A 27,739-nucleotide genomic window follows, 5' to 3' on the forward strand; every position below is an offset into this window, starting at 1 on the left:
AATACAAGAGGGAAGATATGCAAATGGGCCTGGCAACAATGGAAGAGGGCTTCTTACACTCAGAGAGGTTGAGGAATCCATTCAACATGTGGTGAAGGAAAGACAGAAGTGAGAAAAGAACCAACAAGCTGGCAATTTAATGCCTGCAAAGGAAATGACCTGGGTGTGGTGAAGGGAATCTTAGCCAAACTGTCCTAACAACTTTTGGTTGGAACAAAATGAACTGGAAAAAAGAACGAAAAAAGGATAATATGAATTGGCACATTTTGATCCTAAAAGAGAAGACTGAGGAATGTGTTGGATGCTGAATCCCACCAGGAAATGGGCTGGACACAGGTGTCAGTGTTTTATAGCTATTAACTCAGTCATCACAGCACACCTGCCATGTGGGCACTTTAATTATCCATCTTTAAAGATGAGAAGAAACTGAGTCATAGAGATGTTAAATTATGATAGGTGATCAGGAGATAACCAAATATAATTAGAACTTAACAGACCTCTATATATTAATGGTTTTCCTTTAATTAGCACCCTATTAGGAGATATCACAGGGAAGGAATGTCTTAACAATAACAATAGAGATATAAAAGATGCTAGAATGAACTAATGAGTAGGATGTATAACGAAAGCATAAAGAAGCACATAAAGAAACCTGTGAGTAAATAGAGGAATAACACATTCCTGACATCAGGAATTTTTGACAATATTGTGACAATATCTGTTTCTTGTACTGAGTCTGTAAATTATTATTAATCAATATCTGATTAGGATTTTGAGGGGGGGAGATAGTATATAATTAGAGTATTTATTTTGATTTTATTTTTAACTAAAGGAATAATGCACAAATATATAATCCCATGGTTAAAATATCATTTGTTATAGGGATTGGCATTACTCTAGTCATCACACAGTCATTCTCTTCTTGCCAAAGGTAACCATAAAAACACTGTAAATCCTTCCAGACCATTTTCTATGCTCATGAAGATGATAGATGGTGGGCAGGTAGGGAGGGAGATAGATAGATAGATGATAGATTTATGTTATGGATTTTCTCTTTTTTTCATAAATAGTTTTATGCTGTACATATTTTATGATCACTTGATATTTTTACTTAATACTATATCTTGGCAATGTTTCCATTTTGGTGTAGAAAACTCTTTCAATCTTTTAAATGTTTGTAGTATATTCTATGGTAGGGATGTAATGAGCTGTTTTGTTTGTTTGTTTGTTTGTTTGTTTTTGTTTTTTCTGGTTTTGATCATTTCCCTATTGATAGGAAGTGATGATGAGAGAGTGGGTGATTCTGAAAATAAGATTTTGGAGGTGCTACCATTACTGGTAATGACAAAATCTAGATTGTAGCTGGAAATGGGTAGCTAAGTTAGAATGGAACACCAAGTGAGGAAAAATAAGGCGTTAAAAATTGGAAGTGTAGGGGCGCCTGGGTGGCGCAGTTGGTTAAGCGTCCGACTTCAGCTCAGGTCATGATCTCACAGTTTGTGAGTTTGAGTCCCGCGTCGGGCTCTGTGCTGACATCTCGGAGGCTGGGGACTGCTTCAGATTCTGTGTCTCCCTCTCTCTGTTCCTCCCCTGATCATGCTCTGTCTCTCTCTCTCTCAAAAATAAATAAAGATTAAAAAATTAAAAAAAAAAAAAGAAGTGTAGATGGATCATCCATGTGGGTATTGAAACCTTCAAGAATGTGGAGAGGTGGAGTGACAGAAAGACAGTATTCGAGGGGCCAAAATCTTCACTGATTGAGGAAGAGTGGCTTGAGAATATTTGACGACTGTATCCAGGAAGTGGTATAGGTATCAGTAGGCAGTAGAATGTGAATATATGGGCTTCCAAATAGCTGGGCTTTGTCTTAGGAAGGAGGTATGAGAAAGGTTAAAAATTTGCTGAAGGAGTTGGAGGTATTTACATCTGACAGAAATGAAAGCTTGGGTATGGAAATACTATTCATATTTTATGCTACTTGGTACTATTTGATTTCTTAACCATGTATTTCTATTACTTTGATGAAAGTAAAATTAATTAAAATAAACTAAACATAAAAATTACATCATTAGAGAAAAGATGTATTTGTCAACAAGGCGTCGTGATAATATCAGAATGTAAAATACTCATGGATTATTCAGCAAATAGTGTTAGAATAAATGGCAAACCACTGAAGGAAACAAAGTTAGATATTTACTTCAGATCAACTTCCAAAGATCATTTCACATTGGCAAAGATATAAACATAAGAGCAAAACTACTAGGGGCAAATATAGCTAAATATTGACATGGTTTTGGAGTGAAAAGGCCTTCTTCCACTTACTGTAGGAAGGAACTCAAAAGAAAATAAAAATTGAAAAACAAATAATAAAGCGAGGAAATCTCTGCGACATAGGACACATATATGCTATTTGTAGATTAAGGATTGTTATAAATTAACAAGAAAAAACAGTAAAGCATATGAAAAGACAACTAATTCATAGAGGCAGAAACGGGGATAACAATAAGCATATATTAAAGAGTTCAATCTCATTAGGATTCAAAAAATATACCAATTAAAACCACTATATGCTATAATTTTTATCTATGAAATTTTCAATATGTTTTCAAATAATATTTTTCTGTGCTGGTAAGTACACAAAAATAGACAACTTTATGTATTTCTGATCATAATAATAGGCGTACTAAAAAGGGAATGGGCCATTTGGAGCCCATTTTCCAAGTATTTTGTACTTTGGAGCCTATTTTCCAAGTACTTTTGTTTATTGGATGAATTAATTAATTAGAGTATTTTTAAAGAATGTCTGAGGATAGAAAAATTAATTTGAGTGTTGTAAAAATTAATTTGTAACAAACCCATTGTATGAATGGGTGTATAACATTCTGGATACTATTTGTGTAATCATTGTTATGAAGAGAAGATGATTTTCTTACCCTCTGGAACTCCTCTTAGGGGAAGTGTAGTTTTTTTAATTACTTTATTTTATTTTATTTTATTCAAACACTTCTATAACTTGACACAAAGTATGATTACCAAGCTCATCTGATGAGGCATTTTGTCATTTTTGATTCTATTTTTTAATGTTTATTTATTTTTGAGAGAGAGGGAGAGACAGTGCAAGCAGGAGGGGCAGAAAGAGACAGAGACAGGATCTGAAGTGAGAGAGCCCAGGGCGGGGCTGAAGCTCCCGAACCCATGCGATGAGGCTTGGATGCTTAACCAACTGAGCCACCCAGGCACCCCTGTCATTTTTAATTCTGAAGGGAACAACAAGCATAGAAAAAGTGAGATAGAAATAAAGAGGAATTGGAAAGTGATTGGAGTCTGAGAGAGCCCTGCTAGGATCAACCAAATTCATGGAATGAGTAACCTGAGAATATTTTTGTGAAAATAAGGAACTGTGCTTAACATGAGATGACAGAGGAACACAATATGTGGATATAGGATCTGGGGGCGGGAAGACTGAGGACCCGAGCTCCTGGGAATTTCCAGAAATTGTGGGAAAGGGTTTTGGATTTTAGAGTTTCCAGATAATTATCCAGTTTTCCGATGTCATCACAACTCAGGTGGAGTTTTAAAATCTTAATATTTTTATAATTCCCACTTTTCTTTTCATGTGCACATTTTTTGGTATTAAGTTAATACCTTTTATGTTGAAAAGTACAAGCCATAAAGGGGTGGGGTGGTGGGAAATAGGAAATATTTCCTGCAGGGCATTTTACAAACTACTTACATTACTACTACTTTTCTATTTTTCAATGTAAAAATCTAATTTGGCACCCTATGTTTACTTCCATTTTTAAGAAATTTCTTAAATTTATTTTTTTTACATTTTTTTTAATGTTTATTTTTGAGAGAGACAGAGCATGAGTGGGGGAGGGCAGAGAGAGAGGGAGACACAGAATCCAAAGCAGGCTCCAGGCTCCGAGCTGTTGGCACAGAGCCCTACATAGAGCTTGAACCCACGAGTGTTGAGATCCTGACCTGAGCTGAAGTCGGACACTTAACCGACTGAGACACCCAGGTGCCCCAAGCAATTTCTTAAATTTCTTAATTCTTACTGTTTCACTGTATTTAACACTTGGCCTATTGGCTTATTGGTAGCGGTGGTTTGTTTTATTTTCGCAAACTGAATCCTGAGTCCTACCACTTAATACTTGCAATTGGATGCGTAAGTGGCCTCAGACTGTGGGGGAGGAGAGGAGGCTTTCTTTGCCTTTGACAAGCTGCAATTAGCTATCACCCCCACACCAGTTGATTACTTCATGAAGATGTAAGCCCTGAGGTTAGATACCACTCACTTGGGAATGATTAACAATATGGATGATCAATTACTTCATTCATTGATGGGATTTGAGAAACACCATTTGGTTTCCCATAGGTTAATTCAGGCCTTTGATTCTTAAAATCCTTCATGGTTAGTTTGGAAATTAATCAAACTTCAAGGTCAGTTTCTGCTTATCTTTGCTGATGCGATAGATTATTTGATGACTTGAAGACGATCAAACCTAAAAATACTTATAAAAGCTAGGGGAATAGAAGAAGATTATAATGGCAATGAAGGTACAGTTTCTGCAGAAATAAATAAAAGGCACAGTCATACATTTTTGATAAGAAAACAAATTTAAAAAAATTAAAGAAAAAGAATGACTATCAGAAAAAATATTTAAAAGGAGCCAAGCCTGACTTGGTGGGGTAGTTTCCTCAAGAAGAGACTTGTCTCCCTTATGTTTATAAATTAGAGTGTGCTCCTCCCTTTTGTTTTCAAGGCCATGTCAATGCCGATAAGGGTCCTAAGCTTCCACACAGAATCATGAGCACCTAGAGACCTTAGGGTGTCTCCTTCCTTTCTGAGGCCAGAGTCCCCGTGAGCTCATAGATGACAAGCAGTATCTGCCGAGCGAGCCTCAGGAGGGAGCCTCTCACTTCTTTTATCTCGCCTTTACCTCCTGTACACGTGAAACCAGTTGCTACTCCTGCAGCAAGAAGGCCAACTTCATGGGTTTCTAACAAATACCTTTTCCTAGTCTCTAACATTTGTCATCCTTATTCCAGAGTGTTTTATATGATTTCACCTCAGGCTGTACTGATAATCTGAGTAAATAGGCTGCTCAGGTGGCTCAGTGGTTAAGCATAGGACCCTTGGTTTCCGCTCAGGTCATGATCTCGCGGTTCATGAGTTCAAGCCCCGTGTCAGTCTCTGTGCTGACAGCTCAGAACCTGGAGCCTGCTTCAGATTCTGTGTTTCCCTCTCCCTCTGCTCCTCCCCTGCTCATTCTCTCTCTCTCTCTCAAATAAACATTAGAAAAAAAAAAATTTTTAAAGCTGAAACATGAAGGACAAAAAAAAAAAAAAAAGAGCTAACCACATTATTCTAACATATTTCCTCAGCAAAACACTTTAAAAAAAATAAAATCATTAGTGGACTGTTTTTCAAAACCAAGTAAAACAGACTTGCTTTGGTAGAAGCTGTTGAGGCTTCAGCTCTGCTCTCTCAGCCTCTCTCTTAACCGTCCTCTATCCCCAAAGAGACCTCATTCTTGGGCCTCCCCCTGGTGCCAGGACGAGCCTTGCCTCAAAAAACAATCCAAGGCTCTGTGGAACATAGTTTGAAAACCACTGCGCAAAGTAGAGCCAATGTGCAATTGTTTCATGTTGTCTTCCCCTGTGAATCACACATAAAAATATGTATCTTTTGGGGCGCCTGGGTGGCTCAGTGGGTTAAGTGTCTGACTCTTGCTTTCTGCTCAGGTCACGATCTCGTGGTGGTGAGTTAGAGCCCCGCACTGAGCTCTGTGCTGACAGCGCAAAGCCTGCTTGGGATTTTCTGTCTCCCTTTCTCTTCCTCTTCCTCTGCTCCTCTCCCACTCATGCGTGTGCATGCTCGCGTGCTCTCTCTCTCTCTCTCAAAATAAATAAATAAACATTTAAAAATATATATGTATCTTTTACTTGTGGTTGAGCCTGTGTTCAGCTCTGACATACATTTGAAACTTTCCCCTCTACGTCCTAAATTTTGGATACTCAAATCTCCATAAACCGTGTGTCTGCTCTTTGTCTAAAGCTTTGGTGATCTACGCTCTCGCTAGCAGGCTGTGCACACTTGAATTAACATTAGATCATTCATGATAATAATGAATGTCTCATAGGTGTATTTAATGATAGTTAGCCTTGATTAAATACTGAGGAGCTAAGCATTCCACTTGGGCATCTCGTGTCAAGACGGCTTCCAGTACCTGTCCCTTTGTTCATTCATTTCTATTCTGTACTGCATGGGATAAACACAGGCGTTTTCTCCTTTTGAGCAGTCAACATATTTTTTTTTCTTATTTCAATTCCATTGAAATAATTCAAAGAATGAACTCCTTCAAAGAAGCAAAGTACTTAATTAAGGCTGCTTGTAGTTGTTGTTGTTAGTCATGCAGGGGTATCCAAGCATAATTGAGAAAATAATTTAATCCAATCACTCTCACTATGGTGTGGGAAGCAGCATTTGCTTCTGTGAAATATCTAGCCATTTATTGTGCTGCCATTTAAATACTGACCTGTAGGACAGACTTCCAGATTTTTCTTATACAATCAAGTCAAACTATATTTCATTTGTACTGAAAAATTTTGAAAGTCATGAATGATTCAAAGTCCATCAACAGCAAGATAACTAAGGATGCACAAATTTTCTCTTCAGGATCACTGAAATTTAAATAAGACAGAGTACTTTGGTAAACCTATTATATAAAGATCATAAAAGCATCATCTTTCAAATGTCATAAAGAGCTAATGTTCCCCTGGCGAAATCCAAATAAATGTAAGCTATTTCCAGCCTTGATCTGTGCTTTAACTTTACCAGAACTCCATTTTAACAGCCTGTGCCTAGCATTTTAAGGTCCGAGTCGCAAGTCACTATATCAAACATGCAACATGAAAGAGAATGCAGTGAATGAATACTATTCCACTTGATAAATACTCAAGGTCAGGTAGACTGGGGAAGGGAAAATGAGGTTGATAGAGAGCAATGGAAAAAAAAAACAACACAGATTTTCAAGAAGCAGAAGATGCCAGGAATATAGATTTATCCCAGCTCATCTCTTATGTCATGTCTACCCTAGTCAATTAAATTCAACAATTACAGGGAAGACAGTGTCCGAGTTCCCATCCTGACTTCACTATTGAAAAGTTCTGTAACCTTGGGAAAATTTTTGTCATTTCTTCAAGTCTCTTTTTTATCATCTATAAAATGGGAATTAGACGATATACTTCATGCATTTTTGTAAGAATCACATCACATAGTCCGACATAAAGCACTTAACACCAAAAAATAAACTTTTTTTAAAATGTTTATTTATTTATCTTGAGAGAGATAGATAGAGAGAGAGAGAATGATCAGGGGAGGAGAGGAGAGAGAGGGAAAGAGAATCCCAAACAGACTCCACACTGTCAGCACAGAGCCTGATGTGGGGCTCTAACTCACAGACTGTGTGTGAGATCACCACCTGAGCCAAAATCAAGAGTCAGATGCTTAACTGACTGAGCCACCCAGGTGCCCCACAAAATAAACTATCTTAATAAATGTTATTATTATGAAACAAATAGTAATTGAGGGTTGTCACATGCCAGACACCAAGAGAGCTTCTAGAGACATAAATATAGGTTAAAAAAAAAAAAGAGTCTATGTTTTTCAAAGGGCTAATAATTTCAAAGCACCTGGACCAGAACAGAGTAGGGAAAGTGAACAGAGATGTCTAACCTGTGCTGAAGGCCTCTTGGGAGATCTGTGCCCTTCCTACCCTCCAGGGGTCTAGGAGGCTAGAATCCCCCAATGTTTCCAGTGACTGGTAGATGGGAACCACTCCTACTTGAGCTTCAGTTGCTACAGAAATGACCTAGCATTTCTGGTCACTGGAATCATTCTCTTCCCTGTCAAGGCTGCTGAACCTTTTACCTGGAGTGTCTTGTTCTCTAGACAAGCTTTGGTAGGGGTAGAATCTCACAAGGAACAAATTCTGCACTTTTGAATGGCCTGGGTGTGTTGAGTAGATGTGGAAGACAAACTGACACAAGGATGTGGGAGCAGCTTTTCTCTTCTTCCTGTTTATTTGTTTCCATTTCCTTCCAAGAAGGGTATTTCATAGACTGAAAACCTTGGGCCACTCCGGTGGTCCTTACAAGATGGTTTTGAGCAGCTGGAGGGTGGGGGTGATCTCAGAGCTTGGCTTGCACTTCACAGGATAGAGTTAACATTTCATGGATAATATTCAGTAATTCTATAGTATGAAAAATCTATGACTTGAATAGATCTGAAACTTAATTAATGCCATTCAAAATGTTTTTTGAACAAAAGTCTACAATGTGTAAAACAAACAAACAAACAAAAACCAATTCTCCACTACCTTCTGAAGAAGAGCCCACCCAATAAAGGTTTTTTTTTTGTTTTGTTTTGTTTTTTTTTTTACTGCCTGGGCTACTTTGTTACATATTTTGACTCCTCTCTCTTTTTTTAAGTTTATTTATTTATTTTGAAAGAGAGAGAGTAGGGGAGGGTCAGAGAGAGGGAGAGAGAGAATCCCAAGCAAGCTTCTCACAATCACTGTGGAACCCAATTTGGGGCTCGAACTCATGAACCATGAGGTTATGACTTGAGCGGAAATATAGCCAGACACTTAACCGACTGAGCCAGCCAGGTGTCCCTGTTGACTTCTCTTAAGAAATGATTCATAAAAAATGATTTAAATAAGTTTGATTAAGCAAATGGGAGGTGACTGAGTGGTGACCAAAGATCTCCCACCTTTCCCTTTCAATATCATACTGCCCTATAAAACCCAGCAGTCTGCAGATTCTCCCGAGGGCTTCCTCTCTCCTGCTCATTTCTGGCTTTGCCCTGGGCTCCTGCAGGACACGGGAGCTCACTCACACCTGACCTCTCACAGATTTCCCCTTTCTCTTTTTTATGCCAGTGGAGACATGGAAATCAGCCCTTTCCTTGTTTCCACTAACAAATTATTCACCCCAGGTGAAGGTGAAGGGGATTATGAGGTATAAATTTTCAGTTATTAAATAAATAAGTCACAGAAATGGAAAGTACAGCATAGGGAATACAGTCAATAATATTGTAATAGCATTGTATGGTGACAGATGGTCACTGCACTTATGGTGATCACCACATAATGTATAGAATTGTTAGATCACTATGTCATACACCTGAAACTAAAATAACATCGTATGTCAAATATACTTCGATAATAAAAAATTATTTTGTATATATCAGATTTTACAAAGATTAAGGCTACAAATGTAATTTGTGCTATAGATATGCAACAAACTAAAATTGAATATTAGTTTTCTGTTTTTATAAATATTTCTTGGTACTTTAGAAGAAATGGCCTGTAGACTGTGTCTGTATTAGTCAGATCTCATCTCATCCCATCCTCTCCTCTCCCCTCCTCTCACCTCCTTTCCTTCTCGTTCCCTTCCCTGCCTCTTCCATCCCCTACCTTCCCCACTTCTCCTCTTCTCCCCTTCTCTTTCCAGATCTCCTAAACCTAAAAAGGTAAGACTGTTCATGCCACAGTCATGATCTGTCATTCAGACAGATCCAACTTTCTCAAATCTTTTCAGGAAAGTAGTCCTTTGTCCTTTGTATATTAAAGCCTTACTGTTACACTCTGCTATAACAGACTGGCTACACTGGTAGGAAGAGAGCAGTATAAAGATTTATTTCTCTTCTTATATGAATTACGTAACCCTTCCCTTTCAAAGTGTTAGAAGTTCTAGTCAGCTTGAGTTTTTCATGATTCTTTTCCACTTTTTATTTATTTTTTTTATTTTTCTAAATGTTTATTTGTTTTTTTTGAATATATTTTTTTAACGTTTATTTATTTTTGAGACAGAGAGAGACAGCATGAATGGGGGAGGGTCAGAGAGAGAGGGAGACACAGAATCTGAAACAGGCTCCAGGCTCTGAGCTGTTAGCACAGAGCCTGACGCAGGGCTCGAACTCACGGACCGCAAGATCATGACCTGAGCCGAAAGTCGGATGCTTAACCGACTGAGCCACCCAGGTGCCCCAATGTTTATTTATTTTGAGAGAGAGAGTGTACGAGCAGGGGAGGGGCAGAGAGAAAGGAAGAGAGTGAAAGAGAATACCAAGTAAGCTCCACACCATCAGCACAGAGCCCAATGTGGGTCTCGATCTGAGGAACCACTTGATTGTGACCTGAGCCAAAATCAAGAGTTGGAAGTCCAACTGACTGAGCCACCCAGGCACCCCTGCTTTTCCTCTTCTTAACACTTAGTATTGACTTGCTATTATTTTAAATTAATCTGAAGCCTCAAAGAGTTAGTTTATGGATTTTTATAATTGGGTGTCTACAGTGTGGGATAGTTGGAAAAAAAAAAAAACTATGTCTATTCCCAAATAAGTATCATCTTAGCTCAGTGTTTTTTTTTGTTTTGTTTTGTTGTGCTCTGTGTGTGTGTGTGTGTGTGTGTGTTTAGTAGACATATTAGAGCCAAATTCTAGATCCCTTACACACTGGGTGTCTGACCTTGGATAAATTATCCTCCAGGAGTTTTAGTTTCCTTATTAGTGATGAGGTTGGCAATAGCCCACAGGACTGTTTGAAGATTAAGTGAAGGAACACAGCTGGGTGGTATAGATGCTCAGCATATGAACAGATGAGTTACACACCTGACTGCAGAATTGTGATCTAAATTATGCTGGTAGGGTAGCTTGGCTGCTAGCTCTTAATGTCTTTAAGCTTCCAAAGAACTGATAGCTACACTAACAGCCTACATATTAATGGAAGAGCCTAAAGAATCTTCTGGAAAATGACTCCCAGTCACTCAGCAGAGCTCCCAACTTCTCTTGTACTAAAAAGAGATGCAATTAAGTGGAGCATTCAGTTCACCTCAGAGCAGGGACCTTCTCAAAGAATTATGCCATCCCCAACCTGCAGAATATTTCTTATTAAACTGCTTGAGAACCCCTCATATTGGCTCAGTTCTTCAGAATAAACCAACCAACCAAACAAACCAAAACAGGGCATCCCTGCCCTTCTTGCCACACCTACCTCACAGGAGGGTGGAATGATGTTATCCAAGGCACTATTCCCCCTTTGACCATTGTTCCCTGATTCCCACTCACCCAGTGAGAAACTCATCACCTCCTCACCCCTGACTCAGACTTAGGTGGTAAGTTATACTAAATCTCCCTAAGGAACATTGATAGGCTGGTCTTCAATACCCAGTGAGCATGTGTGGGGTGAAGACAGATGCCCTATTAGGTTGGAGCTCAGCATATAGCTAAAGAGAATTACATAATCTTTCATTAATTTACTAAGAAAATGTATCAGCAGAGCTCATTAATTTCTAAAATTAAATTCACTAGGGAACAAATTTAAGGCACAGTTTTCCCATGAATTTCTAAAGGACCCTATTACTTATTTCAGCAGAGAGATTGTATCAGGTGGCAAGTAAGCATCTTTGTAGAAATAACAGGATTGGGACATGGTTTCCTAAGAAATACAACTAGAAATCCCCAAGATAGAAAACTCCTAGAGCATAAGAAATATCCCCTCTAGTCTTCTCTGTAGGAGGTTAACAAACATTTGACATGTAACCTGCATATATACCTTCCCTTTTTTCATTTAAACAGTTCAATTTTTAAAGAAAAATATATCAATCACACACTAGATGTAGGGAATCAAAAAGACCCAACTTGGGTATGTCTTTTTCATCATTCAGAATGCAAAGGGCTTGGATTTGAACATGAAAGCTAAAGTTCTTGACCATAAAGGGGTAAGTGGTCGGTGTGCCATTTCATCTCCAGATATGAGTGAAAAATGTACTTTTATTGTTTTGGGGGACTTTGGTTAAATACATTAAAATTATTGGGACTATGAGAGTTTAAATGGGAAATCTGCACAATTCCCAAACTTCAATGCCTTTTAATATAATGATAAAATAATTATCAATATCATTTGTTGAGCATTTTCTATGCATCAGGTGCATTAGGAAAACGACCTTTAAGCCTTGCAATCACCCTGCCAAGACAGATGGCGTTTGAACTATGAATACTGTACCAGAGTTACAAAGCCCAATTTTTGAAGCCAGATCTGTCTTGATTTCAAAATCCAAGACATATATTTCAGTTGGATCCTGAAAGCATATTTGCCACACTGACCTGTCACATATCTGTGGCTGACGACTCCGACTTCAGTTTTCATTTTGAATAATGTTGAAGATAGGCATATGTCCGGTTTTGGTCTCTTCTCTATTTAGTGAAATTGTTATTTTTTCTTTAAGATTCTGAATTGTTTAAAAGAATAATAGAGAGTCATACAAGTGGATCTTATATCAAATGTTTGTCAAACTCGTGCAAGAAGATCCAAGCAGATTTTTCCAGACAAATTTTATTTTAAGCATTATCCTATTTTGTTATTATCCCTACACGTACACAGAAACCACATATTCTTATGTTCTCTTTCTCATTCTTCCTCTTGAGTCAACGCCTTTGCCTCTCAGGTACAGGGCTCCTCCTCATAGTCATGGCTTCTTGGACAGTTTGGCCCAGGGGACATCCCTGTAAACAGCTTTTCCTGCACTTGATCCCTAAGGGCACAGTGGAGCTAAGAATGGAGCTCAGATAGCTACAAAGCACCAAATATCAGCCATGCTATAACTCTGGTAGCCAACTCAACTCGGGATTCTTGATCACTACCCCCCCCAAAAAAAATAAAAGCTGAGTCCATGACCTATCTATCTCCTTGCTGGATGATACTTTGAAAGAAAGAGCTACATATGCTTCACTGTTTCAGCCTCAGAGCACAGCCCAGTGCCTCAGTCATGTTAGATGCCCAGTACATGTTTGCATAAAAGATGAAAAAATATGATCTCGCTTTTGAGCTCCTAACCCTTTATTATGACATGATTAATACTTTTCACTAAGTATTACATACATAGCCTTCATACATACATGAGCCTTCATCTCATATATATCTCCTTTATGAGTGTGTGTATATTTATGGTATATGTATAAAGGATAATATATATACATATACATGAATGCCCCATATTCCTGTTTATATCCTGTATATATCATATATCTCCTTATATATATTATATGTCTCTTTTATATATCATATACACATACTTCATATAGATGTTATATATTATGTTCTTTAATAAGTTAATTGTATATTGAATTATTTTACATTTTTTATGTTTTATTTGGTTGTGAGAGAGTGCAAGCAGGGGAGGGGCAGAGAGAGGGGGACAGAGGATCTGAAGCAGGCTCTGAGCCAACAGCAGCAAGCGAGTCTGATGTGGGGCTGGAACTCAGGAACCACGAAATCATGACCTGAGCTAAAGTCAGATGCTCAACCCACTGAGCCACCCAGGCACCACTATATATTGAATTATTTTAAAAGAGCTGGTAAGCCATAAGCAGTTGTGAAGTTTTCAATAAAATAGAGCTTATCTGCTGGGAAGATTTATTCTCAGTGTAGGTTTTTGTATTAAACAATATAAAGAGGTAAATTACATATCACAATACTCAATTTTGTTGAATTTTAATATGTCAAAGTATAAGCATTTATAATTTAGACTACATCTAACTTGAATGTCCTTTAACATAAGGAACATCAAATGACTGATGTGGTTCCAAATTTATTAAAGTGGTAATTCCAGTAAAGTCCGTCAAGTTTTGCTTTACAGTTTATGCCATGAGCTTGTTAGTAAATATCTGATTTTTCTTTCTTTTTTCGGCTGATACCAAGTTTGTTCAAGGATGTGAAAAATGAAGTAGTGAACTCTTCACTGAATTTACTTTGGCTTGTCAATTGATGTTATGACTCAAAAGAAGAGAAAAGCTTCATGAACCATAAGAAATGATTTTATTTGACCAAAAAGTGGCGAATCAAGTCATGTGGAGGAGAAAATTGTATTTTGTGTGAATGCTGTGATTTCTTTTAGTGCTTTCCTGGTTTCTCAAATATGACCGTAGCCTTTTTGTTTGCTGGGTTTTGTTTTTGTTTTTGTTTTTGTTTTTAGTGTTTGTGTAAAATATAGCTGTTGAATTTCTCAATAGCTATAAGAAAGTTTCCAGTGGAGTGATGGATGATCAAAAGTTATTGGATTGGTAAATAAGAGTCCAGAGATGTAAGAAGGTCATCTTTTGCTACAAAGGCCAGTGTTGTGTGTGTTGGGAGAATGGAGGGGAGGTATCACAGAGGAGGGCTGTGATGCTATCCAGCTCATAAACAAAATTATGGATGCTGTCATCACAGGTAGAATATTAGACTGAACTGATTAATGTGTGATTGCTTAAAGTCTTATCAGCATATCAAATAGATTTGACTTTGAATCTTATTTCTGTCACTTTCCAGCTTGTGGCCTTGGGCCAGTGACTTGATCTTGCTCATCTTTATTTTCCTAATCTATAAAGTGGAAATATGATTGCATTTAATTCGTGGAGTTTCTGTGAGAATTAAATTAAATGGATCAAGGATTCCCTTGTGGGAATGACTTTTTCTAGGAGGATGGCAAGTGTGTCCCTAAACACATGTAGGTTCAGGAATGAGCTCCCTGTGCAATAATGCTAAGAAGTATATATACTCAGTGGGAAGCAGTGGGAGAAAGGCCAGACCCAGCAGTCAGGGGACCAGGAAAAAGATATGTCAACTGGATCCTCTTTCCTTTCCCTCAATCCCCAGATAAATTCATTCGCCAGAATATATTCATGAGAATATTTTCTGAATCATATCTCACCGCTGTACTTATTCCACCAAAGTCAATAGCAACATAGGCAGTAGAAACTAAATATAATAAGGATGCCATGTCTCTAAGATGGCCCCAGAGGAAGAGCATCTAAAGGAACAACTACTAGAATTGCCCCGGGAACACCAGAATGACCATTTATACAGTTGGACCCTGAAAGATGACAAGCAATGTCCCAGTTCCTTGAGTTCCTGGCTGGGCAGCTTCTGAGAATGCATCCTTTCCCTTTTAATTCATGATTATTTCCATAGACTGCATTTCCACTTATTGAGAGGGAAACTGATGGTGCCTGTTTGTGTCCTTTGTAACATGAAACAACCCACTGAACACATGAGTACTCTTTGGCTTTTCCAGGGCCCTGTTGCTATATAAATTATATTCAACTTCCACAACAGAAAGTTGACAAAACACGAACATTTGTTACGACCTTCAGTTATGACCGTAATGCCTTGAAGGACATGCAAATGTACTCCTTTAGCGAGAGGAAATCCTCAAGGACACACAAAGTACAAAGGAAGGAGTAAAATTATTTTGCAGGTGGTTGTTTTCTTTTATCCATTTTGTTTTTGTGTAGTCACCTATTGGTCCTTCAGTCACCCTCAGGTGGACCTGTGTCTGTCTTCTCTCTCTGGTCTCCCTTTCTTCTTCCTTGGCAGTGCTCTTGGTCTTTTAAGCCACTACCCTGCTCTCAGGGCCCTAAATATCTGTGAACCAGTTCTTCTGAGGCCAAAAGGCCCTGGAGGGACTCTGTTGGGCTCTTCAGCCCCCAGGAGTTGCTGGAAACCTACCAAAGAGATTTTTTTTTCTCCCATTGATACTGACCACTTATATGACACTGTGTCTTATTATGCTAATGTGCCTCTTTTTTCCCTGTTTACCAGTGACAGACGGGGTGGGGTTAGAAAGGAAGACGGTGGAGGAAAAAAATCCCATCCTGCTATATATGTGTGAGAAGGCGGTGCCATGGTTACATTTTTTCTAGGTCACAGTTAATAAACACTGACAAATTGCCTATGAGCATTTTATTCCTGTTATGCTGAGATACGAATATTGGATTTTAGTTTCCCCATTTTTAATGGAAGAGTCTGCATCCATCACAGGAGGGACAGAAGATGGAGCCTCTGTGAATTAGAGGCATAGTGCCTATAACAGCTTACTCTGTAGCTTTAATAATATATTCTCTCCCAAACAGTATTTGCTTCCTGCACCTATACTAGGCACCCAGAGAGTGACTAATTCGCAAAACCTGTAATGAAAGTGAATGGCAGCTAACAGCAGGCAAGGTAGTCTAGACTCCTGAATCACCAGTAAAGTAAAAGGGCTTCGCCAGTATTTGTCATTACACGTTGAACCATCACTTCTGAGAAAGAACAAAATACCCAACACATTCTCATAATCACCAGCAGCAATTAACATTCTGTGAGCCTGTTTCTCTAATGCCTACACTCTCCCCGTTCACAAAGACCTCGTCTGCTCTCCTCTCAAAAACCCTGCATCCTTTTTCAGGCCAGAGAATACAACTTGTACCTTTGTGCAGTGCCCTACAAAATCAGAGAGCAGCAACCTACAGCCCCTGGGCTGGAAATGGAGCTCTTTAAACTGCAGATAATAAGTCTTAGTAGTTAGAGAGATGAGGAGAGATAGGACTGAACTTTGGCTGTGATTCTCCTGGTGTATTTTTGCAAAAGCTCTCAGGGGCCACCATGTGAGGGTTTTATAGCAGCTGGAATTCACTGACATAGAAAGTTAAACCCTCAGAGCTTTCTATATTACCCTGATGAAGCCATGCAAGGTACATGACAGTTAAACTACCCCTTTTTGAGAAGTTCAGAGCACCACAGTGAAGGACCCTTACTTGTGAGTTACAGCCACTTTCTTATGCAAGTCGTTATAGGTCATCATGTTTGACAGTGTGTGACTCTGACAAAGAAATGGATTTCACTCAGTTGGGTCCTTGACCAAAAAACAAAATGTGTGTACTGGCAATGAGTCTCAATTCTGGAATATCATCACATACCTAATTGAGTCTTCTTTGGATGATCCTAGGATGGTGGCTGGTTCATCATATCCTCTCTTAAGGAGTCTGAAGGAAGATCCATAAAGAGAGTAATGCAGAAACTAGAGTATTGTACAAATTAATATACACTGCTTTACTAAATAAAAAAATAACTGGACCTTTTAAGCTAAAAGGATTAGTTGGAAGGATACTGAGCCCCCCAGGATTAATTGGAGGCAAGAGGACTGGGTTTGGAAAACAGGCAAGCAGGACCCAAGGGTGTCTGGAAGACTGGACAGTAGGAGACCCAGAAGAGTCACACAACAGGAACAGAAAATCTCTGAGTCGTTGTGCTATAGCAACTGTGAAATGACCTCTGGTCATCTCTTATATTTTTGAGTGGTTTGCTCCAAGATTCAAGGTCCCCAGAGTCAGGGACTGACTCTACATCCAATGCCTAGCCTTGACTGCCCAGGGAAATTGGACTGGAGCCCCGGCAGTCTTTGCAGCAAGAATTGGCCACTACCTCCTTCAATGATCACACACAATGGAACATTACTTCAAAAGGGAGATTGAGATATCATTTGGAAGAGAGAATTGAAATACCAGTTATGTCAAATGTGGACTGCAGTCACTACTTTTTGCTGCCCCAACACCCATATTTACACGCTTCCTCCCAAACCTACATGAAGATTACAACACAAACAAATAAGCCACAAATCCTGCTGCATATACAATGCCACTATCCCTCATATTTCAATAAACTTTTTTTCTCTTTACGGCTCCTACCAAATTCTCATGATTTACTGATTTCAGCTCAGACTTGAGATCTCTGTCCATTTATTCACCCTTGAGAAAGATCACAACCAACTCCATTATAATATTTACTTACATTTGCTGTATCTAATAGTGGGGCAAATGAAAAGTAAAGACAAGAGAAATTAGTTAAAATATGTAAATATATTCATTAAACAGTAAGGAAGGGAATCTAGGTGGCAAATATTGTCCTCATTTCTGAAATTATTATGAGATGTGTAGATGACTTTCACCTTCCCCCAAGATATTCCCTTTGCATTTAGCCAGAAACCCAGATGCCTCAAGGTTCTTTGACTATTAAAAAACCAATTTAACTTCTGATGCATCTTGACCAAGAGGTATTTTCAACTTCTAATTCAAAAGTATCACTGCTATGTTTCCCTGGCTGAACAATTCCTCACTTAAGTACAAAAACATCTAAACCAATGGAGCCCAGATTTGCATGCAAAGTAAAACTCAAACTGAGCTAGGAATTGTTGTTTAAAAGAATGTTATGGACTTGCAAAACAGCAGAGCGTGTTCTAAAGGTAGGTCTTCTAACATGATTTCCTTATGGAGACCTCCTACGGGCTGGACACATTATCTCGATCTGGCACAACCACTTTAAATAACATTGAATCTGTTGAGTCATAAAAATTGAATATCATAGCCCAGACCAGCTCTGAACATTCTCTTGAAACTGTACTCTTAAAATGGAGAAACTTAAAAAAATTTTTTTTTAAATATTTGTTTGTTTTTGAGAGACAGAGAGACAGAGCATGAGTTGGGAGGGGCAGGGAAAGGAGACATAGAATCTGAAGCAGGCTCCACGCTCCAAGCTGTCAGCACAAATCCCGATGGGAGGCTCAAACTCATGAGCTTTGAGATCATGACCTGAGCCGAAGTCAGACTCTCAACCGACTGAGCCACACAGGTGCCCCTAAAATGGAGAAATTTTGTGTTACCCAGAAAAATAGCTTGAGCATCAAACACAAATGTAGTTTATGTGGCTTCCAAAATACAAGTAAGATGACTTAAGTTCTTGGTATGGAGCACAGGTTAATTTTTCTTTTTCTTTCTTTCTTTCTTTTTTTTTTTTTTTGGAGACATTCTGAAATATCCCAGGCTATTAGAACACCAGAAACTTCACTAAAAGTTGATCTTTTACCTTATTGCTAAAGCACCTAGGGAACAAAACTGTCTGCTTTCCAAGTCCTATTAGCATGGTGTCAACAAGACACTAGTCCGAGAAGGCCAAGGTTTCTATTGATTTAATTGCAGAACAAAATTAGGAGGTTGACACATCCCTGAGTTAAATATCTGTCAAAAACAATCTTCTGTTGTTACCTGCTTATTAAGACAAAGAAAATAAAAAGTATTAAGATCACAAGTTGTACATCAAGTGCTCAACGAAGATGACACACATCTGTGATATAAATTCCGTTGGAGGTATACCAGGTGAGCTGTCCATTGTCATCCTGCAAGATCCATCTACTTTGCCCTATGAAAACTGGACAATTAAGTGGAAATATGATTCCATATCTCTGCATATTTTTAATATTTAATAATCTCTATGATGTTCTCAGGGATTTTGATATGCTTTTTGGCTTACTATTTGAATAGAGATAGATAGTTCCAATGAACTTGCATTGGCCATTCTGACAAGTCTTTAATCATGAGTCAAAGGGTCAATAAACTCACCTATTGATAATAAAAATACAAATGAGCCAATTAGACAAAATCTGTATAAACATTTCTCTAAAACAGTTACGTATATGGTCAATAAGCACATGGAAAGATGTTCAACATCATTAGTCATGAGGGAAATGCAAAAGAAAACAAAAGGAGAAACAAAGCAGCATGCACTGAATGTTTTTTACTTCACACTCACTAAGACAACTGCAATCAAAAAGATTGATAATCACAAATTATGGTAAGGCTGTGGAGAAATCAGAACCCCCAAAGTAGTTGGTACAGCCCCTCTGGAAATGCAGTTTGGCAGTCCCTCAAAAAATGAAACTTACTATTTGACAATATCACACCTAGGACATAATGAAAATAAATGTCCACACAAAAACTTGTACACAAATGTTTATAGCAGTATTATTTATAATAGCCCAAAAGTAGAAGCAACCTATATGACCATCAACTGATGATGGGCTATAAAAAGGGAAGAATTACTAATAGATGCTACAACATGAATGGACCTTGAAACCAATATGCTTTTAGCTTTAAAAAGCCAGAAACAAAAGACATATATATGACTTTATTTATAGAAAATGTCCAGGTCAGCAATACATAGACAGAAAGCAGATTAGTGATTTCCTCGGGCTAGGAGTGATGGGAAAATTTGGAGGTGATAGATATTTGTATGGGCTTCTTTTGAGGGTGACATGTTCTAAAATTGTGGTGATGGGGGCACCTTGGGTGGCTCAGTTGGTTAAGCATCTGACTTGGCTCAGGTCCTGATCTCGCAGTTCATTAGTTTGAGCCCCACATCAGGCTCTGTGCTGACAGTTCAGGGCCTGTAGCCTGCTTCAGATTCTGTGTCTCCCTCTCTCTCTGCTCCTCTCCTGCTCATGCTCTGTTTCTTTCTCTCTCAAAAATAAAATAAACATTAAAAAATTTGAAAAAAAAATAAAATAAAATTGTGGTGATGGATGCACAATTCTGAATACAGGAAAAGCCATTGAATTATCCACTCTAAGGGAGTGAATTGTATCTTGATAAAGCTGTTATTAACAAGAGAGAACAAGTGAGCATCTTTTTCCTCCAGTTATTGAAGGTAAATATTTCAACTCTATACTAGGTTGAAAAATAATCACTGATTGGATCTGAAATCCCACTATGTTTTTTCATGAAGATTTTAGTCAAACTTTATCATGGCTCCATAAATTCCCCTTGGACAGGTAGCAGGATCCCTTGAAATTAGTATTTATTGACAATGCACCAAGTTCCATATAGTTTAAGGTTAATCCCATTCCCCAGTATATATGTGTATATATATATATATATATACACATATATATATTCCCTGGTTAATAAACATAGGTCTCCTTGTGGAAATCTAGAAGGAAAGTGTAATGCTAAGCAGATCAGAGTACCTTGCAGGGTTGTCACAAAGTCCTTGTACTTTAAAGGTCTGATTTGTAAAATAACTCAGGTCAAGTTTTGTCTAAGAGACTCTGAATCTCTGTTAGGATGGCATATTTCAAGGGCATTATTTATTTATTTTTTTTTTTACTTTTACTTTACAAATGAGGGAGAGCCTTAGAGGGCTAGCCATCTATCTGTGTCCCAGGGATCCCACAGACAAGTAGCCATCACCAAAACTCTTTGCAGGTCAGACCATTCAAACTGCCACCTCAGCTCTGCTGCTGATTGTAGAAAACGTGAAGGGTGACCACATAACTTCTTTCTCCTTGAAATCCACTGCCTTCCCACTCCCTTGCCACAGTTGGAAATCCCATTTCATTCAGCCAACAGAGGAGAGCACGTCTCAGATTCAAGTTTTTAGAAAAAAGAAAATTGCTTGGGAATATAGTTAGGGGTTCATGATGGATTCCCTCCAGCATTCCTGGCTTCCAATGCCCTGTTTTTAATCAGGTCTACTGAGATATAATTTACATACAATAATGATCACCCATTTCCAGTGTATAGTTTTATGATCTCTTAGAGCTAAGAGATAGCAAAGTACCACAAACTAGGTGACTTAAAACAACAGAAATTTATTGTATCAGTTTGGAGTCTACAAGTCCAAAGTCAAGATGTTAGAATGCTCTCTCCAAAGTCTCTAGCACTAGTTCCTACCTTGCCCCTCTCAGCTTCTTCTGGTCCCAGGTGTTCCTTGGCTTGTGATAGCATAACTCCAATATCTGCCTCTGTCTTCACATGGCAATTCCCCCTGTGTGTCTGTGTCCAAATTTCCCTTTTATTATAAGGACACCAGTTATTGGATTAGGGCCCACTTACACTAGTATAACTTCATCTACAACCATCCTATTTCCAAATAAGTTCACAATCTGGGGTACTAGGGGTTAAGACATCAACATATATTTTTGGGTAGCACAAGTTAACATCATATACCCATCCTCACAATCAAGAAACAGAATACTCCCATCCGCCTAGAAAAATCCTTTTGAAGTACTTTGCATTCTATTCCTTCTCTCCACCTCTTGCCCCTGACAACCACTGACCTGATTGCTTTTGCTATGGTTTGCCTAGAATTTCACATAAATGGTAATATATGTATTATACATATCTAATGATTTTAAGCACATAATCTTGTGTTTGGCTTCTTTCACTCAACATAGTGATTTTGTACATTTGTACATTTTGGCATAGCAAGAGTTTGTTCATTTTTTAATTGCTGATTAGATAAATATACCACAAATTATTTATATATATATATGCAATGCTTTATGGGCATTTAGATTTTTTTCCAGTTTTGAACTGTTATAAATAAAGCAACTATGAACATTTGAGTACAAATCGTATGTTCACATACAGTTTCATTTTGGGAGAGTAAATATCTGGGAATGAAGTTGCTGGCATATGGGCTAAGGGTGTGATTAACTTCCAAACTTTTATATATGTGTATATATGTATGCAGTCTAGAATAGACTCGATTTAACATTTATATTTCAAAGGCATTTTATTGGATATAGAATTGTCACTTGATAATCTTTCCATACTCAAAAGATGATGCTCTATAATCTACTGGCTAACATAGCTTCTGATGAGAAATCTGTTGTAAATCTTGTCTTTGTTTCTATCTGGTGTTACATTTTTCTGGTTGCTTCAAATATTTTCTATCATTGTTTTTTTTCAACAACTTGACCACTTGGTGTGGTTTTCTTAATGTTTCTTTTGTTTGGAGTTTATAAAACTTATTATATTGTGGGTTGATCTTGTCAGAAAATTTTTACTTGTTATTTCAAGTGTTTTTCTGTCTCAACTTCTCTGTCTGTCTCTCTCTCCCTCTCAATCTAACACATTTGTTAGACTGACTGATAGTATCTCACAGTTCATCAAGACTGCTCATTTTTCTACTGTGCTATTTTCTTTTGGATAGTTTCTACTGCTGTGTCTTCAAGTTCACTGACCATTTCTTTACAGTATCTAATAGGTTATTAATTATTTCTAGCATATTTTTCATTTTATATATTGTAGTTTTAATCTCTAGATATTTCATTTGGGCCTTTTGAAATCTTCAATTTTTCTTATCATTGTGTTTATGTTTTCCTTACACCTCTGAACATATTTATAATAGTTATTTAAACCCTATCCACTAATGACAACACTTCCCTATTTCTTTATATTCCTTTTTTTCCTCCCTTTTATATATAGGTTATATTTTCCTGCTTTCTTTCCTACCTGATAGTTTTTGATGCTGGACATTGTGAAATGTCTATGGTTTTTGTGGTGAATTTTGTTGTATTCCTTTAAACCATGTTGCTTCTGGCACACAGAAAATTTACTCGCCAAGTCATTTTAATTATTTCAAGATTTTCTTTTAAGTTTGCTAGGATGGTCTGGAGTAACCTTTACCCTAGGTATAAGTTAGCTCAACTACTAAGATGAAGATTTCTGAAGACTCTACCCGATGTAGTACAAGGTCTTTCCAGTCTGGCTGTAGGGGAAAAAACTGTGTGAACTTAGGGAATTTTTCAACCTATTACTTTTGGGCCTTCTTTCTCCAGCCTTGTAGAGTTTCACCCATGTGTGTTCAGAAAAACTTTGACTCAAAGATTGAAGAGTATCCCTTAAATAACTTTATAGCCTTCCCTGTGTATAGCATCCCTTTCACCAATAGTCCTTGAATTCTAAATCGTCTCAACTGAGAAATACCACAGAGCTCTGTGTATTGAGTTCCTTTTCCAGTATTGCATCATGGAAACTTGATTGCAAGTGACAATAATTGGCACTCCATTTCTTCATTTATTTATTTAATAAATATTCATTGAATGCTCACTCTGTGCCAGGAACTTCTTGATGTACTAAATATTTAGTACAAATATTTCTGAACAAAGCAGAAAAACTTCCCACTATTTGTGGCTCTTACATTCTAATATTTTACAGGAAAAAGGAATTTATTGGAAAGATATCCCTAAGAAGCACAGAAAAAACAGGAGATACAGAGGAAATGCAGAGAGTCAGGAAAATAAACAGAAGCCAAGGAGATGCACCAAAAACCAATATGTACTGCATATGCTACTGCTAATGAGAGGAACAAGCCCTCTAACCATTTTCAGATTCTTCCATCATTTGTTTGAGATCTGAAGTCTTAGAAGTAATAATCACATTGGCAAGACCTAAGTCAGTGCTTAGACCCTGAGTTCCTGAAATTAGGGAGAGAGAAGATCAGGACCCCTTAATTTTCACTGTAGAAATAAGACATCATCTCCACCAAGATGGCACATAATCAATAATTCCTTAGAATAGGGAGTTGATATGATTAGGAATTCTGGACAATCAGAACATGACAAAAATTCACTAAAGTTGCATGGAAAAGTCAAGACCCAGAGAAACGGCAGTATAAAGAAACCAAAAGAGAGTAGAAGCTGAATTGAAGAATTAGGGAAACAAATATAAGGGTCAGTTATTTATTAACAGAAAAGAAACAAGCAGCAGAATGAGGAAGCAACTAAAATGGCCATTAGGTCACCAGTACTGTTGCAGGCTACCTAGAGCTAGCTGTGTTCTAGAAGGCAATGACTCATGTTCCAATTGCCCTTGAGGACCGGATTTATGCCAGATACGATATTTTTCTCTCCCTTTTTATTGCCATGTCCATTTTTACAGCTAATTCTTCATTAAACAAAGACAGCAGAGTGTGTCTGTTTCTTAACATCTGAAGGAACAGACCAAACCCTGCTCTGCTAAGTAATGAGGATGTTTTGTAAGGACAAGGAAATGCTGAAACTTCTCCAAACTGTGTGGGTTCCTTGGTCCCAGTGGTCAAAGGAATCCCATCCATAATCTCACTTGGAACCTCCACATCTTCCCTGCCTTCATTAGGATTGCTGCCCTGGGACTTCATTTTCAGAGATATGACAGAAGATAGTAATGAGTTGACTATTATTTCCACCTGTGACTCCCCAGCAGGCACCATTCATTCAAAATCAGTCACTAGGCATGGAAATTTTTGCCCTGATATTTAGAGAAATTAAATGTGCCATTTTGATTTTTCAAAATGCGAACTACTTTTGCTGTCTCAGAGGGCTGGACACAGTGGAAGTTTTCTCCAAAGAACAAACTTTTCCCTTAAGCACAATCAGCTGTGAATCAGGAGTTGTAAAGCGGAGAGGACAATTAAAATCAATGACAGCATTTAGTTTCCTGCCAAGAGTAGCTTGCCCAGTTAACAGACTGTGCTTAGATGCCTTTCAGTGCACAGAGAACACCCTGGGCTAGCTGGTTGCTCAGCTGGGGACACACTAATTGCTTTTATTAATGAGAAGAGCTCTCTTTTCTCCACTGATGTTTCTTGAACTTCCATCCCATGCTTGGTTGGTGAAGCATCACTACTACAAGCTGAACCACAGTTACAATATTTTTCTCCTAATCGAGATCAGCAGAGCATAATTTGAAAGAGGAAACAGGAAAAAAAGAGTTCTATTTGAATTCCTAATGGTTCTTTTTAATCATGAGCATTTTAGAGTATAAAATCCTAATTATCAAATGAATTTTAAAAATGACGTGTCCCCATCAAGTTCTGCACATTAGTACCAGGGCGTTAGATGCTAAGCTTCAAAGTTAAGAGCACTGGATTTAGAGTCCAAAGATTAAGGTTCCTATACCAGTTTCTCAGGGACATTCATAGTACCACTTGATATTCCTGGACCTTAAGCTCTTTCTTTCTTTGTGAAAAGGGGATAATCCAGGACCAGACTGTCCCATGGCCCTCAAAATTAAAAAAAAAAACAAAAAACATAGAATCTGAAAGCTTATATATATTTACTACCCTTATCCTACCAGAAGAGGTTCAATTATCAATCACTGAGTACATATTCTCCTACCATATGCCCAATATCATTCTGACCAAAAGTAGTTAGTTCATGTCCCTTCTCTTACCTTTGTCAACTGCTCATTATACACAAAGACCAGAAGTTTGGTTAATAGAGCCATGGACAGTTAGTAAGGAAGATGATCATTTGCTCCTCTTTCCAAGAATCAGCCTGATCCATAGTTGAAGGGATTGTTTTGAGAGACATTATTGTCCTCCTGACATTTTCTCTTCAAAAGAAAATCACTTCTCCTACTGTTTGTATAATAATACAAGAGAAGACAGTATTGTGGCTGGGAAAACATTGCAGATACAGGAAGAAGTAGATAAGGAGAAAGTAGAATGATAGAATGAAGAGAAAAAATACGTAAAGGGGGATCAAAGAGAGAGAAGCCTGGAGTGATGGAGAACAGATAAGCAGCAATAAAGAAAATGACATTCCAGGAGAGAGATGCCAATTTAGCAAGAGACATCAACGGACATTTGAAATCAACGTAGAAAACCAGATTACAAAGATAATTTTTGGAATAAAGGTCAACCGATATGCAGAGCTGTGCTATATTTGTATGTGGAAAGAGAGAGACTCTAGTTGCAGCTCCTATTTATATATTTTAACACGTAGACCTAGTGATTTAATACCTCTGTAATTATGTATATAATGGACACTCTTATAATGTTTTATTTATTCTTCCAGAGTTGTGTTTATTGCAGACTGTCTCATTTTAGAGTTATTTATGTCTCTGTCTGTCTCCTTTACCAGTGATTGGATTCTCCCAGGCCAGAGCCACATCTTACTGATTTCTATATTATCCTCAGTACCTAACACAGTATCTATCATGCAATAAAAGTTTAATAAAAGTTTAAATTGAATTGAATTATTTTGAGACTTTATTATTAGTGTGTGTGTGCGTGTGTGTGTGTGTGCACGCGTGCACACGTGTGCACACAAAATTGTTCTGGAAAATTGCATTTTAGTTTTAACTTCTCAAGTTAGAAATATAACACTAATGCAATAAAATACCAGGAGGACAATTCTGATAATCTGTTCACTAAATAATGACTGGGGAATAATTATGTATTCTTGATGAGGTCAAACTGTCCTTAGACTTAGGCAGTAAGGAGAGGAGGTGTGTGGATTATAGAATTGACATAAGGGTAATTATCCTTGATAGCAGGTAGAGCAGATCTAAGGGAGTAGCACTGTGTATATAAAAGAAATATAATACAAGCCACAATCCCTGCCCCTTACCAACTATAAAATTAATTTGAAGAAGAAGAAAAAGACAACTGAAACAATTCAGCAACTATGTAATGGAAGCAAGTCCTACATTTTTTTTTTTTTTTGCATAATGGGAATATTTTGGCAATAAGTGATAGAAGGTGTCACAATTGTTCTCACAACAAAACTAGTTCAGCCCCCTCCTCTATTTTTGTTTAGTTATCCCAAGGGAAGTCTTCTAGTCTAAATCTTCCTGATTAATTACCCCCACACTGTTGGTGTTTGAAGACATCCTCTAGCTCCAAAACCAGGTGACATGGGAGAGGCTGATAGGTTCATCAGCCAATGGACATTGATCTGCTGAGAGCCCTTACAAATATATTGAGTAGCATTTGAAAGTAACTCATGGTCTCTCTTAATTAAGAGTAATGTACGACTTCCTGATGACAAATGATGAAGCAGCTTCTCTTCTCTTTATCCGTGTGTGACAAGTCTTCCCTCAGACTGTGAATGTGTGTAACGACCAGTGGGTGACACAATTGTGACTTTAGATGAATAGGCTGAAAGCTGAAAGACCAAGCTGGTTTAATGCACATGGCATTTTGACTCATGCTGTCTTTGCTTGCTCTAGCTCTTTGGGCTGAAGAAAGCTGTCCTCTCCTATCCATTATATAAGTTTAAATTCTCATTATTTTTATGGTGATTTTTGTTTTTTTTTAGACTGAAAAGTATCAGAAATTATTTTCATTGGAGGAGACAACAGTAGAGATAAGAGAAAAAAAAGGATTATTTTATTATATAAGCAGGGAAACCTGTTTACATGAGGCATTGAAAAATCAGAGGCTTTTAATGTTTTCTTCACTTTTCTGAATCCAAACAAGAGTAGTAAACACCTAAGGATAAAAGGAAAGAGTGTCATACTTTAACAAAGAATTATCTGTTTCATGAT

Source organism: Lynx canadensis, chromosome A1 (assembly GCF_007474595.2).
Source record: "Lynx canadensis isolate LIC74 chromosome A1, mLynCan4.pri.v2, whole genome shotgun sequence".
Lineage (NCBI taxonomy): Eukaryota > Metazoa > Chordata > Mammalia > Carnivora > Felidae > Lynx > Lynx canadensis.